The sequence below is a fragment of the Trachypithecus francoisi genome, unplaced genomic scaffold, assembly GCF_009764315.1.
Source record: "Trachypithecus francoisi isolate TF-2019V2 unplaced genomic scaffold, Tfra_2.0 Lachesis_group20, whole genome shotgun sequence".
Lineage (NCBI taxonomy): Eukaryota > Metazoa > Chordata > Mammalia > Primates > Cercopithecidae > Trachypithecus > Trachypithecus francoisi.
In genome coordinates this window covers 60,174,613-60,191,555 of record NW_022681466.1, presented here as the reverse complement: position 1 = coordinate 60,191,555, position 16,943 = coordinate 60,174,613, and positions in this window count along the sequence as shown.

Genomic DNA, 16,943 nt, shown 5'->3' with positions numbered 1-16,943 from the left:
CCTCTGTCTTCCCAAAGTCCTATTTTAGAAGTAAAGATTGCTCTTTTTCTTGGTCTGTCCCATACCTGTGTCTTGTCAGAAGGTCAGAGGCTAGGTCAGGGGTCTGCATGTCCTCACTTTCCCCCCAACTTGTCTTAGAGACTGTGGGAATTCAAATTTGATGACCACTTCGGAAAACAGTTTGGCAGTTTCTTGTAAAGTTAAACATTTTCCTACCTTATGAATAGATTTTTACTCAAGTGAAAAGCAAACATGCCCACTCAAGAGTCTGTACCTCAGTGTTCACAGCAGCTTTTCACGTAATTGCCAAAACCTACAATAATATGGGTGTTTGTCAGAATGTGAATGGATAAGCAACTGTGGTATATCCATACCATGGAATCCCACTCAGCAGTAAAAATGAACAAGCCTTGAAACATGCGAAAACATGGATGGATATCAAAGGCATTATGCTAAGGAAAGAAGCCAGATACAAAAGACTAAGTCTTGTATGATTTACTTTATGTGACATTCTTAAAAAACAAGCAAAGCTGTGGTGACAGAAAGCAAGCAGATCATTAGCCGTCTGGAGTTCAGGCTGGGGGAAGAGGATTGACTATAAAAGGATGTGAGGGAATGTTTTGGGATAAAGTTTTGTGATTTTAGCTTTTGTATTTAGGTCTGTGGTTTATTATGAGTTAAATTTTGCATGTAATGTGAGGTGAGGATTGAAGTAGGTTTTTTTTTTCATTTGTTTTGTTTAGTTTTTGGATGTGGATATCTGTTGTTCCAACACATTTGTTGAAAATGTTCTCATTTTCCCATCAAATTCTGCTTGCATCCCTCAAACATCAATTGGTCATATATATGTCTGTGGATTGTAATTATTTTTTAAATGATAGATTTTACTTTAAATTTGCAATGAAAGAATCTGCCTTTCCCTCTAGCTGTGGATTCTGCCTTTGACATCACTGCTTCCTAATGGTAATAACTGGTGTCATAATAGCTAACATTTACTGAGGACCTACCACCTACCTAGCACTGCTCCAAAACTTTTACATCTATGAACTATCATAATCCTCACAACTACCCTGTGAAATACGTTCTATTATTTCCATTTTACAGAGGAAAGAACTGAAGCTCTGTAACGTGAAGTAATTTGTGTAAGTTCCAAAGCTAAAATCACAAAGCTGGGATTAGATCCAGGCAGTCAGACTCTCACGGACTGCTTAAATTCAGCACTGCAACTGCCTCTACGTCTCTCCCAGCTCCTGGCATACAGGAAGTGCTCAACAAGTGTTAATGGAGTCAGTAAATATAATAATAATTTATAACAGAAAATTGTGATATTTACCTGTTTATCATTGCAGCTTGATGATGGGCTCTTTTGTTACAGAAGGAAATGTACCCTTCACTAATTCTAAAACATTTAGTGAGGCTTAGTAATGTGTGCCAGACGGGAGGAATACAAGGATTAAAACACAGACAAATGATTAAATGAATGAACAAACACATTGGCTTAACCTGGTAGATTCTGTTCCCAAAAAGGTTGACTTAACTTACAAAACTATCCCTAGAATTTAGATTTGGAGTGGGAACCCCATTGCTTGCTGTAGCTCCAACTTTCTGATCTTCAGTTGGATCATCCATGGCATGCGGCTAATAAAACCTGCCCTGCATACCTCTTAGGGTTATTGTGAAGTCAAAATAATACTGCCCATAAAAGAATTCAGTAAGCTGTACAGAGCTAAGCAGATGTCAGAGGCTGTTACCTTGACTTTAAACTTGTCCCAGGTGGTGCGAGGCCAAATATGTGATCTACTCATGTGTATGTATTGCAGCCTCCGTCTCAGGACAGTGGAGTGGGTGCAGAGAGCAAATCTACAAATGGTGCACAAGGAACCAGAAGGTAGGAGTTGACTCTGGCCTGGAAAATGTTCAACGGATTCTGTGTTGCTCATGGGGGGCACTGACACTTTATCCTCACATCCTGGCTTGTGGCCTGAATAGAATCCCCATAGACTGGAGTACTGGGTGTAAGCCTGTGTTAGGTGCCTGTGTGCCTGGTCTTGCATGGGAGGGCAGCACCGAGAAAAGCCCTGATACAGGAGAGTGACAGAGAAGACTGGACAGAGGCCTGAAAGTCCTCTGGATGCTGGGGATGAGTGTTAACTTTGTCAGTATCAGGAAACTGAGGACTTCTCTCTCGATAAGAAAGATTGGAAAAAGAAAATCTACCTTTTTATTCAATTCAATTCAATAAATGTCTATTGAAAACCTACTGTATGTCTGGCACTGTATTAAGGACTGTGGAGTCCCTAAACATGAACAAGATCCTAACCTTATCCTCTAGGAGCAGGTGTGCCCTCAATAAACCGAGGTACGAAAGGACATGGCTTGTAAAGAAGTCAGCCCACTGAAGGTTGCCCTCTGAGCCTCATGGGCTCTCTTGGTTTTGGCTGCATCTGGATTTCAACATAAAGCTCATCTCCTTCCTTGGCCTCCACTTGAAAATTAAACACTCTAAGCAGGCATTGCTGAGTGTCACTGAGTATGTCTGAGGCTTTGCTGGAGCTGTGGGATGTGATGGTGGAGGGGTAACACTCTCAGTTCTTAGGGTTTACCTAAAACATGCCAGTTCCACAGGTTTCTCCCTAATCACACCTCCCAGCCCAGCCATGAGGCTGAACCTCTTCTAGCCTCTACCTAGGCCTCAACCCAACTCCCGCCATTTTCCTTTGGCAGATTAATTTCCTCCCATAGAAACCCTGGGTTCCAAACAGGACTGGGAGATTCTTTCTCCTTCTGTAGACCCCTCGTCAACCAAGAAGCTCATTCTCTGCAAAGGAATGCTAAGAGCAGCGCTTGGAAAATATACCCAGACATAGGATTTACCAGTTGCTATGGTTGTGTACCCTCAAATTCACGTGTTGAAACCTAACCCCCAATGTGATGGTATTAGGAGGTGTGGCCTTTGGGAGGTATTAGGTCATGAGAGCAGAGCCCTCATGGATGGGGTTAGTGCTTTTATAAAAGAGACTCCAGAGAACTCCCTTGCCTCTTCTGTCATGTGAGGCCTCAGCAGGAAGCCATCACCTATGAATCAGGAAATAGGCCCTCACCAGACAAGAAATCTGCCAGTGACTTGAGGATGGACTTCCCAGCCTCCAGAACTGTGAGAAAGAAATTTCTATTGTTTATCAGCCACTCGATTTATGCTATTTGGTAATAGCAGCTTGAATGGACTAAGACATTAATTAGTCACTAGTTTTTTTGGATTGCGGTAAAACATACATAACATAAAATTCAACATTTTACTCCTTTTAATGTGTGCAATTCAGTGGCTTTTAGTACATTCACAATGTCGTGCCTCATTGTCAAATTCCAGAACATTTTCCTCACCCCCAAAAGAAACCCTGTACCTATTAGGCATTTACTTCTCATTTACCGCTACCCCAGCCATCAGCAATTATTTGTGTTGACAAAACTCGTTCCATTTACATGGCTGTATGATTTAATTTTCTCACTTGAGACATCAGAAACATCCCTTTCAGTTTAAAAGTTGACTTTTTTTTTCTTGTCTGCAGTGCGATTTTGTAACTTGCCTATACCACAACTAGTGGACATTTTCTTTGATGATCTGTTGTTTGCATCTGAGCCCCTTCAACGATCCTTGTTTGCATGTTCTCAGGTTCTGCTACTTAGTTATTTTATTTTATTTTATTTTATTTTATTTTTTTGAGGTGGAGTCTCGCTCTGTTGCCCGGGCTGGAGTGCAGTGGCTGGATCTCAGCTCACTGCAAGCTCCGCCTCCCGGATTTACGCCATTCTCCTGCCTCAGCCTCCCGAGTAGCTGGGACTACAGGCGCCCGCCACCTCGCCCGGCTAGTTTTTGTATTTTTAGTAGAGACGAGGTTTCACCGTGTTAGCCGGGGTGGTCTCGATCTCCTGACCTCGTGATCCGCCCGTCTCGGCCTCCCAAAGTGCTGGGATTACAGGCTTGAGCCACCGCGCCCGGCCTTATTTTGTTTTTTTAATCACTCTGTCACCCAGGCTAGAGTACAGTGATGTGATCATAGCTCACTGCAGCCTCAAACTCCTGGGCTCAATCTATCATCACACCTCAGCCTCCTGAGTAGCTAGGACTACAGGTGTGCACCACCACATCTGGCTAATTTAAAAAAATTGTTTGCAAAGATGAAGCCTCCCTTTGCTGTCTGGGCTGGTCTTGAATTCCTGGCCTCAAGCGATCCTCCTGCCTTGGCCTCCCAAAATGCTGGTATTACAGGCATGAGCCACATGCCTGGCTTGCTACTATTCGTTGTTGTTGTTGTTATTTTTCTTTGAGATAGGGTCTTGCTCTGTTGCCCAGGCTGGAGAGCAGTAGTATGATCATGGCTTGCTGCAGTCTTGACCTCCTTGGGCTCAAGTGACCTCCCACCTCAGCCTCCTACGTAGCTGGGATTACAGGCGTGTATCACCATGCCTTGCTAATTTTTGTATTTTTTTGTAGAGATGGAATTTTGTCATGTTTCCCCAGCTGGTCTTTAACTCTTGGCCTCAAGGGATCCTCCTGCCTCAGCCTCCCAAAGTGCTGGGATTACAGGCAGGAGCCACCACAGTTAGCCCTATACTACCAGTTTTTAAAAGATGAGCCCCCAAATGAAACTGCTTTGTCAAGGGCATAAGTATTTTTAAATGTAATAGATATTAGAATATTACTTTCGTTAAAGGTTTGTACAGTATTTTTTTTTTTTTTGGTATCCATGTCATTTTATTCTCTGTTCAGAAAGGCCTTGCACATGATTCTACTGTCACACATCCTTCAGTGTCTGCCTTTGTATAGTATCTTCATTTTCACATCGAGGAGGTCTGGGCCCCTAATGCACTTGGAGCCGGGATGAACAAGAAGGGTTTGCCCCCAGGGATCTGTTCCCAGTGCTCTGGGCTTTTCTCTATACTCTCCTGGGGCAGATGAGGTTGGCAATGACTGTCTGTTGATTTTCTAATTTTTAGCAGGTTCAACTGTGGTGGTCCTTTCTGTTCTTCTGTAACAATGACACAGCAGGCTGGCTGGCAGAGGTTTTTTTTTTGTTTGTTTGTTTGTTTTTAGATGGAGTCTCGCTCTGTGTTGCCAGGCTGGAGTGCAGTGGCGCGATCTTGGCTCACTGCAACCTCTGCCTCCTCGGTTCAAGCGATTCTGCTGCCTCAGCCTCCTGAGTAGCTGGGACTACAGGAGCGCCCCACCACGCCCAGCTAATTTTTGTATTTTTAGTAGAGACGGGGTTTCACCGTGCTGGTCAGGATGCTCTTGATCTCTTGACCGTATGATCCGCCCACCTCGGCCTCCCATTTTTAAAATTTTTTTTCTTTTTAGTAAGCATTTTCTTTTAGAGCAGCTTTAGATTTACAGAAAAATTGCGATGATAGTGCAGGGAGTCCCCATATCCCCCACATCCAGTTTCCCCATTATGAACATCTTACCATGGTGTAGTACATGCGTTACAATGAATGAACTGCTATTGATACATTACTATTAGCCAAGGTCCATCTTCTACTCAGATTTCCTCAGCTTTTATCTATTGCCCCTTTTCTGTTTTCGGTTCCCATCCAGGATACCATATTAGATTGAGTTGCTTTGTCCCCTTAGGTTCCTCTTGGCTGTGACAGTTTGTCAGATTTTCCTTGCTTCAAATGACTGGCATACAGCACTTTAAAATATGAGATTTTGGCCGGGCGTGGTGGCGTATGCCTGTAATCCCAGCACTTTGGGAGGCCGAGGCGGGCGGATCACCTGAGGTTGGGAGTTCAAGACCAGCCTGACCAATATGGAGAAACCCTGTCTCTACTAAAAACACAAAATTAGCCAGGTGTGGTGGTGCATGCTTGTAATCCCAGCTACTCAGGAAGCTGAGGCAGGAGAATCACTTGAATCCGGGAAGCGGAGGTCGCCATTGCACTCCAGCCTGGGCAACAAGAGCAAAACTCCGTCTCAAAAAAAAAAAAAAGGAGAGAACACTTCTTCTCTATCATTATAGTCATTATATAAAGACCAGCAACAGATGAATTCTGCCTGGGATGGTGCGAGAAGACTTCTTGGAAAATGCATGATTTGACCCGGGCCTTAAAGGGCGGCTCTGTAGGCAGAGACGCTGCAGAAAGCTTCTGGGCAGAAGCGATTGTGGGAGTGAAACCACAGCCGTGGGAATGTGTTGATGTGCTCTGGGAGTGGGAATTAGTGCAGCAGAGCTAGCGCGTGTGGGGGCCCTGAGCAATGCATTTAGTGCAGTAAGTGGGCCGGCAGGGATTGCAGACATGGCTAGTTTAGGAAGAGCTCTCACCCGCTTTCCCTATTTCTTTCTTTTCTTTTTCTTTTTTTCAGACGGAGTTTCGCTCTTATTGCCCAGACTGGAGTGAAGTGGCATGATCTCTGCTCACTGCAGTCTTTGCCTCCTGGGTCCAAGCGATTCTCCCGCCTCAGCTTCCTGAGTAGCTGGGATTACAGGCACACACCGCCGCGTCCAGCTAAGTTTTGTATTTTTAGTAGAGACGGGGTTTCACCATGTTGGCCAGGCTGGTCTTGAACTCCTGACCTCAAGTGATCTGCCTGCCTCAGCCTCCCAAAGTGCTGGGCTTACAAGCATGAGCCACCGCACTCAATCTTCCCTACTTCTTTCTTACCTCTTTTTCTAGCATGACAAAAGAAATAGCTTATCAGAGAAAGAAGAGACCCTGCCCAACATGGCCTGAGCATGGTGTCCGTTGGAGGGACTTGACACACAGATGTACTCTGATCTTGCCAGGCTCAGGAATCAAGAGTCTCTCTCTATTATTGCAGATGTCTGTAGCCTTTGTGGGGTTAATAAGGGACACCATTTCTAAACTATTTTAGAGATTACTTTACAAAGTCATAAAAATGCACAATTCTACCAGCATTATATTACGGTTGCTAAAAATATCACATGACCATTGGTTAGCTCACAGCAATAGATATCCCACAGACTAATTTAATCATTGGCAGGAGGCCACGCAGTCTCCAGACAGGATCAGAATGAAACTGGGGGCTGCTAAATTTAGAAATATAAATTTGGGTTTGTTTAGAATGATTTGAAAACTGAAAGAACACATAAGCCAGGATGCAAGCATGGTTGTCTGCTCCGAAGGCAGAGTCCTTGTGGCCTTCCTTGATCACCTTACACTTGGGTCTGTCCTGCAGGCCCAACCCTGCTTTCGGCTTTTCATTGGAAATATTAGGTCAGGGAACCATGTCTGAAAGTCAGAGCAGACCTTTGATGTCGTCTGGGCTGGACCTACATTCTTCTTCTGGATATGATGCCATTTTCATTGGCTTACTATGAGGCCTCTATGACAGACTGATTTTAGAGATGACTGGAACAATTCTCCTATTCCACTCTTTGACGTTGTGTCAATGCTGCCTACTTTTCCCACCCAGGTGTAAGAATGAGTGTCTGCAGAGTCGCCTTGAGGTTTTATCAGGGGCCAGGAGGCTAACAAGTCCGACAGGGAATGACTGAAAGGGAAAGGGGGATAAAGAAAGACTGTGCCCTACATGCTCCTCTTGTTCAATGTTTATATATTTTATATATATATACATACAATATATATGATGTGATATATAATACAGAGTAATGGCTCATATCTAAGAAGATAAAGCAGGAAGAGAGAATGGGGCTATGGGGCTATAAAGCCCCATTATGATGTGATTATATATCACATCATATATATTGTGCATATATATTGTGTGTGTATATATACACAATATATATGATGTGATATTGTGTATATATATAAATTAAAAATATATATATATATATATTTTAGAGATGAGGTCTCCCTCTGTCACCAAGACTGGAGTGCAGTGACATGATCTCAGCTCACTGCAGCCTTGAACTATCGGGCTCAAGCAATCCTCTTGCTGGGACCACAGGCACACACGGTCATTCTTGGCAAATTTTTAAAATTTTGTTAGAGACGGGGTCTTGCTATGTTGCTTGGGCTAAATATTACACGCTTATTTGCTTAGTATCTATTTCTTCCACACAAACGCACACTACATAAGAGTGCTCAATAAACATTTGTTGAATAAATAAATGAGTGAATGAGTGATGATAATGTCCATTCCTTATACTTGGATAAAACTTTGCTACAAATATGGCTGTACATTTGCATGCAAATTCAATCAGGAATTCACATCCTCATTCTTTTAATATGGTGTTTATTTCTCCCTTGGTATTGTAAGCACCCTTGTAAATGTGTAATTACAGACTGAGATACAGGCTCTGAAGGGAGGGCTACATAGACTAAGGCCTCCTAGAGAGAGCACCCTTTGAGCTGGGAACTGAACAGCAGTAGTCTATTGACTGCGTGAAGTGCAGGGAAGAACACTGCAGAGAAAACAGTATACACACCGTAGTTCCTCAATGTTATGGCACATGTTTCTTCAGATCTTCACCTTTCTGACTTTGGAATAGCCTTAGAATCGATATCCATCTCATGATCACTTGTGGTCAGGTGGCAGCCGTGACATATTGTCATTGCTTGGACTCATGAGATCACTACTGTTGTTGGTGATGGCATGGCTGGACAACTGAAGAGCCATCTGAGGGAGGCTGATCAGTCTCGATTGCCATCTGAAAAACTCCCACTGGTATCTTCTGGTTAGGCCAAGAAAGTGCCAACATCAAAAATTTGAGAATACCTGTCCAGGACTTGGGAAAAAAAAATCTAGAAGGCAGGCCAGGCGCAGTGTGGCTCATACCTGTAATCCCAGCACTTTGGGAGGCCAAGGAGGGCGGATCACCTGAGGTCAGGAGTTCAAGAACAACCTCAACATGGAGAAATCCCGTGTCTACTAAAAATACAAAAATTAGCTGGGTGTGGTGGCGCATGCCTGTAATCCCAGCTATTCGGGAGGCCGAGGCAGGAGAATTGCTTGAACCAGGGAGGCAGAGGTTGCGGTGAACCGAGATCGGGTCATTGCACTCCAGCCCGGGCAACAAGAGCGAAACTCAGTCTCAAAAAAAAAAAAAAGAAAAAAGAAATCTAGAAGGCAATAGAGGAGATGGGAACTGAAGATACCGAATCATCAACACTCTTGAAGGGTCAGAGAAAGAAAGCTCCGAGGATGTGAAATAAGACAGACACCGATGCCTCAGAGCTGAAAGCCATTCAGAAGTGCCAGTCTCTCAACGTGAGGAGATTTTAGAAATACCGTAATCAATGAGTTCAGCATGTCTTTTCATTTTTATGTAGGCACAAGAGCAATAAATGATTCAGTCTTATGTCTAAGGAAGGCTACACGAACTCTTTTGAGAAGCATAAGATAACAATTCTGAGCATTAAACGTTAAGAAAGCATAGCATCAACATTTCATTGGCAGAGATTTTTATTTCTTAAAGTTACATAAAGTCACGGTACATTTAGAATCGGTGAGATCTTGGATTGGATGAAATATGGTAAGATTGGTTTGAAGATCTGAGAATTGGGTTGGACAGTTCCAGGGGACGTGGGCAAGCGGGTGGTGAGGAGCACCCACGTTGGCGGGAGGAGGCTGATCAGTGGCCCGTCATGGTGTGCCCTGAGAAGGGATAGCTCCTTCGAGATTGAACTAATGGGCTATTTTCTGCAACATCAATGCATTGTCATCTTAATAGCCCTCAGTACAGTTTAAGTGTAAGAATTACTTTGCTACTGACATTGAGAAGAAACATATGGCAGATAGACACAATACTCACTCTCCAAATCACCCCAAATAAATAGAAAAATGCCAAAGGCACCCCTAGGGATATATACAGAAGAGAAAAGGCAAGGCTGAATTAACATCTACAGGGCAGGAAGAGGAGGTCAGATGTCTGTGGAAATAACTGTTTAGCTCTCCAGGTCATTCAGTATTTGCAAGCCGTAAATGAAATTGTCCAAATTTGTTTTCTCATGAAAATGTCAGCTTGGGAGCTTAAAGTGAGTAATTCTTTTCTTATGGTCTGAAAAAAGAAGCCCACTTTATTTTGTTGCCCTCAAGACAAAAGAGGCTTTTTGTTCTTGTTCCATGTTTCCAGTTTGCTGGTACTTTTCAGATTTGCTTACATAGAGTGATGATATAAATTTTCAGGTGGAAGAAACTAGATGCTGACATGTTTGTTTGGTTTAGGGCAGAGCTGTCATCACCAATCTGCTGGGCCTGGAAGGATGAGGTTCTTGGTTTCCCCTTTGCCTGTTCCCCAGGTGAGATCTGTGACCCACAAATGACTCTGTCTTTGCAAGACATGTTAATAGGATGGTGCATAAAAGGGATATGGCTACATAATTCTTATTAATAAATGTCCTGTTTAGTTACCTCATGTTAATTAATCTCAAAGCAAAGACAGTTGTCAGATTTTGTTTGGGTTCAAGCCTGAAAATAACTTGTAGCTTTTAAAAAATACCTAGTTTTTCTTTTTCTCTTTCTTCCTCTCCCTCTCCTCCTCCTTTTCTTTTCTTCTTCTTTTCCTCCTCTCTTTCCTGCTTCTCCTCCCCTTCCTCTTCCTCTTGTTCCTCTTCCTTCTTCCTCTCTTCCCCTTCCTCCTCCTCTTCCTCCCCCCACCCTTAATGTTTCTTTTTCAAAGAATAGAGCAGAGTCCAATATGTAGTCATTTGGCTTGTGAAGGAATCATTAGCTGTCATAGCTGAAAAGGATGTCAGAGTGCACAGAAACTAGTGGTTTTCGAGCTACTCTGAGGATCTGAAGGGTTTTAATACCCAATGTATGGGATGCAACTGGAAGGCCTGATGGGTGGGGCTTCCACCCCTCCTCTGATTCAGCCACAGTGCCTTGATTTTCTTTTTGGTTCTACATATGTGATTTCTGTCTCAAGTTTTGCAAGGAGAAGAAGATTTGAACTCTTGGAAAGGTCCGAAATCTGCTGGTGCAAATCAAACCTCTCACTCACAGATGAGGAAGCTCATGTCCTGTGATGCAAAATGATTTGCCTAAGATCGCAAAGCTTCTGGGTAAGGGAGTTGGAGCTAGGAGTCCTTTACTTTTCCTGTTGTCTGGGGCTGAGTACAGAGAGGTATTATGCTGAGAATCAGAGAGAAAATGGAACACAGGAAAGTGTACTGTGTTTCCATCTCTCTGGGATGCAGGGTAAGACAGGTCTCTTTAAACACCTCTTGGGTGACAGAAGATGGCATTTCCATGATGATCAACAAGGACAACAATTCATGTGTGAATCACTTCTTTGACTTTTGGCTAAGATTAAGTGCAATGCACGTGTGACTCCTAGTCCTCCGGTGTCTGTGATGATTGGAGGAAGACTGGTAAGGTCTGTTATAGTCTTCAGAGTCTGTGCTGTGGAGCTGTTGCCATGTCCCAGTTTCATTGCTAATACAATTTTTCTTCTATACTCTTTGGTTTATTTTTTATTATTTTTGGTGGGTTCCTAGGAGTGATTTATAGAAATGTGCACCAAGTCAGCCATATTTCCCAGGAAGATTTAGAGTTGAGTCACACTTTGATTTATTGACCAAGGGAAAGTTTTAAGGTAAATAATTAGACATAAATAAAAACATTCCACGTATTTATTATTTTTATTTTTATTTTTTTTGAGATGGAGTCTCCCTCTGTCGCCCAGGCTGGAGTGTAGTGGCACGATCTTGGCTCACTGCAACCTCTGCCTCCCGGGTTCAAGCGATTCTCCTGCTTCAGCCTCCTGAGTAGCTGGGACTACAGGCGCCTGCCACCGCACAAAGCTAATTTTTGTATTTTTAGTAGAGACAGGGTTTTGCCATGTTGGCCAGGCTGGTTTCGAACTCCTGACCTCAGGTGATCAGCCCACCTCAACCTCCCAAAGTGCTGAGATTACAGGCATGAACCACTGTGGCCAGTCAAGATATTTATTTTTTAAAGCATTGCCTTTGTTATTATATTAAAAGAGTGAAGGTTTTTTTTGAGAGGTTATACATCATTGTACTAGGAGACTGAAAAACTGTCTCTGCTCCTTGCTAGTTATGTGACACTGGGAAAGTCACTTACCCTCTCTGTGCCTTGAATTTCTTCATCTGTAAAATGCTGGCCGGGGCCGGGCGCGGTGGCTCAAGCCTGTAATCCCAGCACTTTGGGAGGCCGAGACGGGCGGATCACGAGGTCAGGAGATCGAGACCATCCTGGCTAATACGGTGAAACCCCGTTTCTACTAAAAAAATACAAAAAACTAGCCGGGCGACGAGGCGGGCGCCTGTAGTCCCAGCTACTCGGGAGGCTGAGACAGGAGAATGGCGTGAACCCGGGAGGCGGAGCTTGCAGTGAGCTGAGAGCCGGCCACTGCACTCCAGCCTGGGCGGCAGAGCAAGACTCCGTCTCAAAAAAAAAAAAAAATGCTAATAATAATAGCACCTCCATATAGGGTTGCTATGAGGATTAAATGTGTTAATACATAAAGCTATTATAACAATGCCCGGCTTGGGATTCATTGTGCTTTGTTAGTCTGAGTATTGGTATCTCTCAACAATTCAGGGAAATTCTTGACCTGTACTGCTTTAAATGTTTCTACCCCTTTGGACTGCTAGAGACTGAATGTTTAGTCAAAATTAATATGTTGAAACTTAATCCACAGTGTGATGGTATTAGGAGAAGAGACTTTTGGAGGCCGATTAGGTCATAAGGACAGTAACCTCATGAATGAGATTAGTGCGCTTATAGAAGAGACCCCTAGAGGCCGGGCATGGTGGTTCACCTGTGATCCCAGCACTTTGGGAGGCTGAGGTGGGCGAATCACCTGAGGTCAGGAGTTAGAGATCAGCCTGGCAAACGTGGTGAAACCCCGTCTCTACTAAAAATACAAAAAATTAGCCGGGCGTGGTGGCACTTGCCTGTAGTCCAAGTAACTTGGGAGGCTGAGGCAGGAGAATCACTTGAGACTGGGAGGTGGAGGTTGCAGTGAGCAGAGATCGGGCCACTGCACTTCAGCCTGGGTGACGGAGTGAGACTCCATCACAAAAGAAAAAAAGAAGAAAAAAAAAGACCCCAGATAACTTGCTTGCCTCTTCCATCACGTGAAAATGTGGCAAAAAGACAGTCATCTATACATTAAGAAGTGGGCCCTCCCCAAGAGCCAAACCTACCAGTACCTTGATCTTTGACTTTCCAGCCTCCAGAACTGGAAGAAATAAATGTCTATTGTTGATAAGCCACCTAGTCTGTGACATGTTTGTTATAACAGCTGAAATAGACTAAGATACAACCTATTGACCTCCTCAGGACTCATCTCTTTTGTATTTCTATTTCTTTTTTTTTTTTGAGATGAAGTCTCACTCTGTCGCCCAGGCTGGAGTGCAGTGGCCGGATCTCAGCTCACTGCAAGCTCTGCCTCCCAGGTTTAAGCCATTCTCTTGCCTCAGCCTCCCGAGTAGCTGGGACTACAGGCGCCCGCCACCTCACCCGGCTAGTTTTTTGTATTTTTTTTAGTAGAGACAGGGTTTCACCGTGTTAGCCAGGATGGTCTCGATCTCCTGACCTCGTGATCCGCCCATCTCGGCCTCCCAAAGTGCTGGGATTACAGGCTTGAGCCACCGCGTCTGGCCTGTATTTCTATTTCTTTGTCTCTGGAGGAACTTCTGAATAATTTTCTTGTTTCCAGCCTTTAAGTTATTACTATTCTGATGCACTCTGTCCAATATGCTTTGAGAGCTATTTGTGATGGAGACAACCTGCTGAACACAGCAGTCCATTATCTCCTTCTTTTGTATTAATGATATTGTAGTTGGACACCTGAATACTCAGCTAGGTGACATTTCTCAGACACCTTTGCAGTTGGGTGTGACCTGGTAACTAACACTTCAATAGAATGTGACTGGAAGTAATGTGGGCCATGTCAACAGAGCAGGCGCATCTCTTCTATAGCCTTTCTCCTTCTTGTGAGCTAGAATAATGCTATCCTAAAGTTGTCTACAGAACGCAGCAAGTCCTTAAACTGCCACTGGTTTGCAATGGGATACGTTGGAAAATGGAAAGAAAAGCACTCAGAAACATGGTAGTAATTCAACGTTGTCACGATACCCAAACGTAGTCATTTTTCTGGTAATTCATTTTATTGCATTTTAAAAAAGGAATTGCTCAAAGGATTGAAAAATAAAAACTATCTTATCACCTGTGCCTGTGACCAGCTGAGATTACTATCCTAGGGGATAGTTGAGAAACAAGAAGGAAGGAACTTGCATCCCTCAGTGACCACCCAGAGCAGAGCAGTCTGCCTGCTGCGATGTTCACCTCGGACTTTACATGAGAAAGAATTATACCGCCAGGCGCGGTGGTTCAAGCCTGTAATCCCAGCACTTTGGAAGGCCGAGGCGGGCGGATCACCTGAGGTTGGGAGTTCAAGAGCAGCCTGATCAACATGGAGAAACTCCGTCTCTACTAAAAATAGAAAATTAGCCATGTGTGGTGGCACATGCCTGTAATCTCAGCTGCTCAGGAGACTGAGGCAGGAGAATCGCTTGAACCCAGGAGGCGGAGGTTGCGGTGAGCTGGAGATCTCGGTGAGCCGGAGATCGCGGTGAGCTGGAGATCGCGGTGAGCTGGAGATCGCGCCACTGCACTCCAGCCAGGGCAACAAGAGTGAAACTCCGTCTCAAAAAATTTAAAAAAAGAGAGAATTAAACCATCGTCTTCTTTAACCTGTTGAATGATTGTTAGACCTCTTTCTGTGGCAGTAAAACCTTACCTCATCACACATCCATCCCATTTTAAACCCCAGCTCTTACACATTTTATTTCTAGAAATTGTATTTGATTCTTTTAAATATCTCTTAATCTTTAAAAAGAGATTCTCATTCCTTGATCATATTTGCAAGCCTCTGTTGCTTTTTAATTTTTCAGCAGTTGTTAAAACAAAGTCTTGTTTAAGCACCACGATACAACAAATATGAACTTTCAAATGGAGGTGCCAAATCTCCACATGGAGATGGTCATCAGGAATTTCTGAGAAACACTGAGACTCTCTCAACTACTTGAAGAATAGAAACCCAATCTCTACTAAAAGTACAAAAATTAGCTGAGCATGGTGGTGCATGCCTGTAATCCCAGCTACTTGGGAAGCTGAGGTGGGAGAGTCGCTTGAACCCGGGAGGTGGAGGTTGCCTCCTTAATCCAAAGGATTAAGAGCATGGACAAGAAAAGATTTTGGTGAAGAAGATTTCTTCAGGAAAATTGATCTTGAGATCTCCCTCCTCTCTTCACCCCAGAGATGATCCTGCACCAAAGTTGATGGGAGGCAAAGTCAGAGCCTGCCCTGCGGACAGCCAATATCTGGGTAGACCTTGACTAACTTAAAAACTAGTTGGAAATACCTTTGTTCTATTTCTCTTTCCTTTAATTGGTTGAGGTTAAAAATTATAAAAAGAGTGCACATTACCACAATCTGGGTGCCGTAAAACAACAAAAACGTATTGTCTCACAGTTCTGAAGGGCAGAAGTCTAAATTCAGGGCATTAGCAAGGCCGTGCTCCTTCTGAAATCTCTAGGATCCTTCCTTACCACTTCCAGCTTCTAGTAGCCCCGGGCAGTCCTTAGCTTGTGTCAGCAAACTCCAGTTTTTGCCTGCATCTTCTTGTGGCTGTCTGTCCTCTGTGTCTGTGTCTGTGGCATTCTCCTCCCTGTAGGTGTCTGTGTACAAATGTCACTCTTTTTCATTTTATTATTATTATTATTTGAGATGGAGTCTCACTTTGTTGCCCAGGCTACGATGTAGTGGCATGATCTTGGCTCACTGCAACCTCAGCCTCCTGGGTTGAAGTGATTCTCCCACCTCAGCCTCCCAAGTAGCTGGGATTACAGGCATGTGTTGCCATGCCCGGCTAATTTTTATGTTTTTAGTAAAGATGGGGTTTTTGGCATGTTGGCCAGGCTGGTCTTGAACTCCTGACCTCAAGTGATCACCTTGGCCTCCCAAAGTGCTGGGATTACAGGCGTGAGCCACCGCGCCTGGCCCAAATGTCACTTTTCTTATAAGGACACCAGTTGTATTAGATTAAAGGCCCACCCTACTCCAGTATGACCACGTCTTAACTAATTATTGCATCTGCAACAACCTCATTTCCAAATAAGAACACTTTTTTGAGGTGTTGGGGGTTAAGACTTCAACATATTTTTTTTTTGGGGGGAGACACAATTCAACTCATAGCATAGGGAGAGAAAGTAAAGGGGTGGGGGTAACAAAAGGTGAGAAGTCCATCTTCTGAGGTTCATCTTCCTAAAACCCCTGTTTCTGCTCTACTCAGTGGTCTGTATCCTTGCTTCCTCCATACACTTTTGGTATAAACTTCCTGCTTCAAAGACTCTTGACCTTCTGCACTGCTACCTAATTCTCTGCTCCATTCCTGAAGATTGCCCTCCACCCTCACCCCCACTTTATGCCTTGGTGGTCATGATGGATCCTGCTCACCATTCCTCCTCAGCGCCCCCCGTCCTCCTCACCTAGGTCTGCTGTGCACACAAGGTCACAGCCCTGACCTTCTTGTACTCCCCAACAGGATATCTCTTGCCTCTTCGGCTTCTTGCCCAGCACACAATAAGCCTCACATGTCCAGAGATCTTGCCTTAGAGTCCCCTTCCTCCCTGACCTCGCTGATCCGACCATCTGCCAGAAGCTGAGCTGTGGCCACCTACTTGAGGACTGCTTTTGTGTCTCAGTGCTGGGAATCCCAGGGCAAACTGCTAGTGTGAGAAAGTTCTCACGTTGGCCCTTGAAATTTCCCATAGTTTTCCTTTAGGACTAGTATGGCAGTTATATCCATTTGTCAAAATACAGGGACCAGGGCTTGTAAAGGAGGAAAATATAACTGTTGGAGAAACATTTAATACTAGAAAATCTTCATGTGGCGTGTATAAAATTAAATTGAGTCTCAGAGTTCAAACTTCTTTCCCCGGTTAATCCTTGGTGTTTCTGTGAATACACTAGTAAAATACAAGCC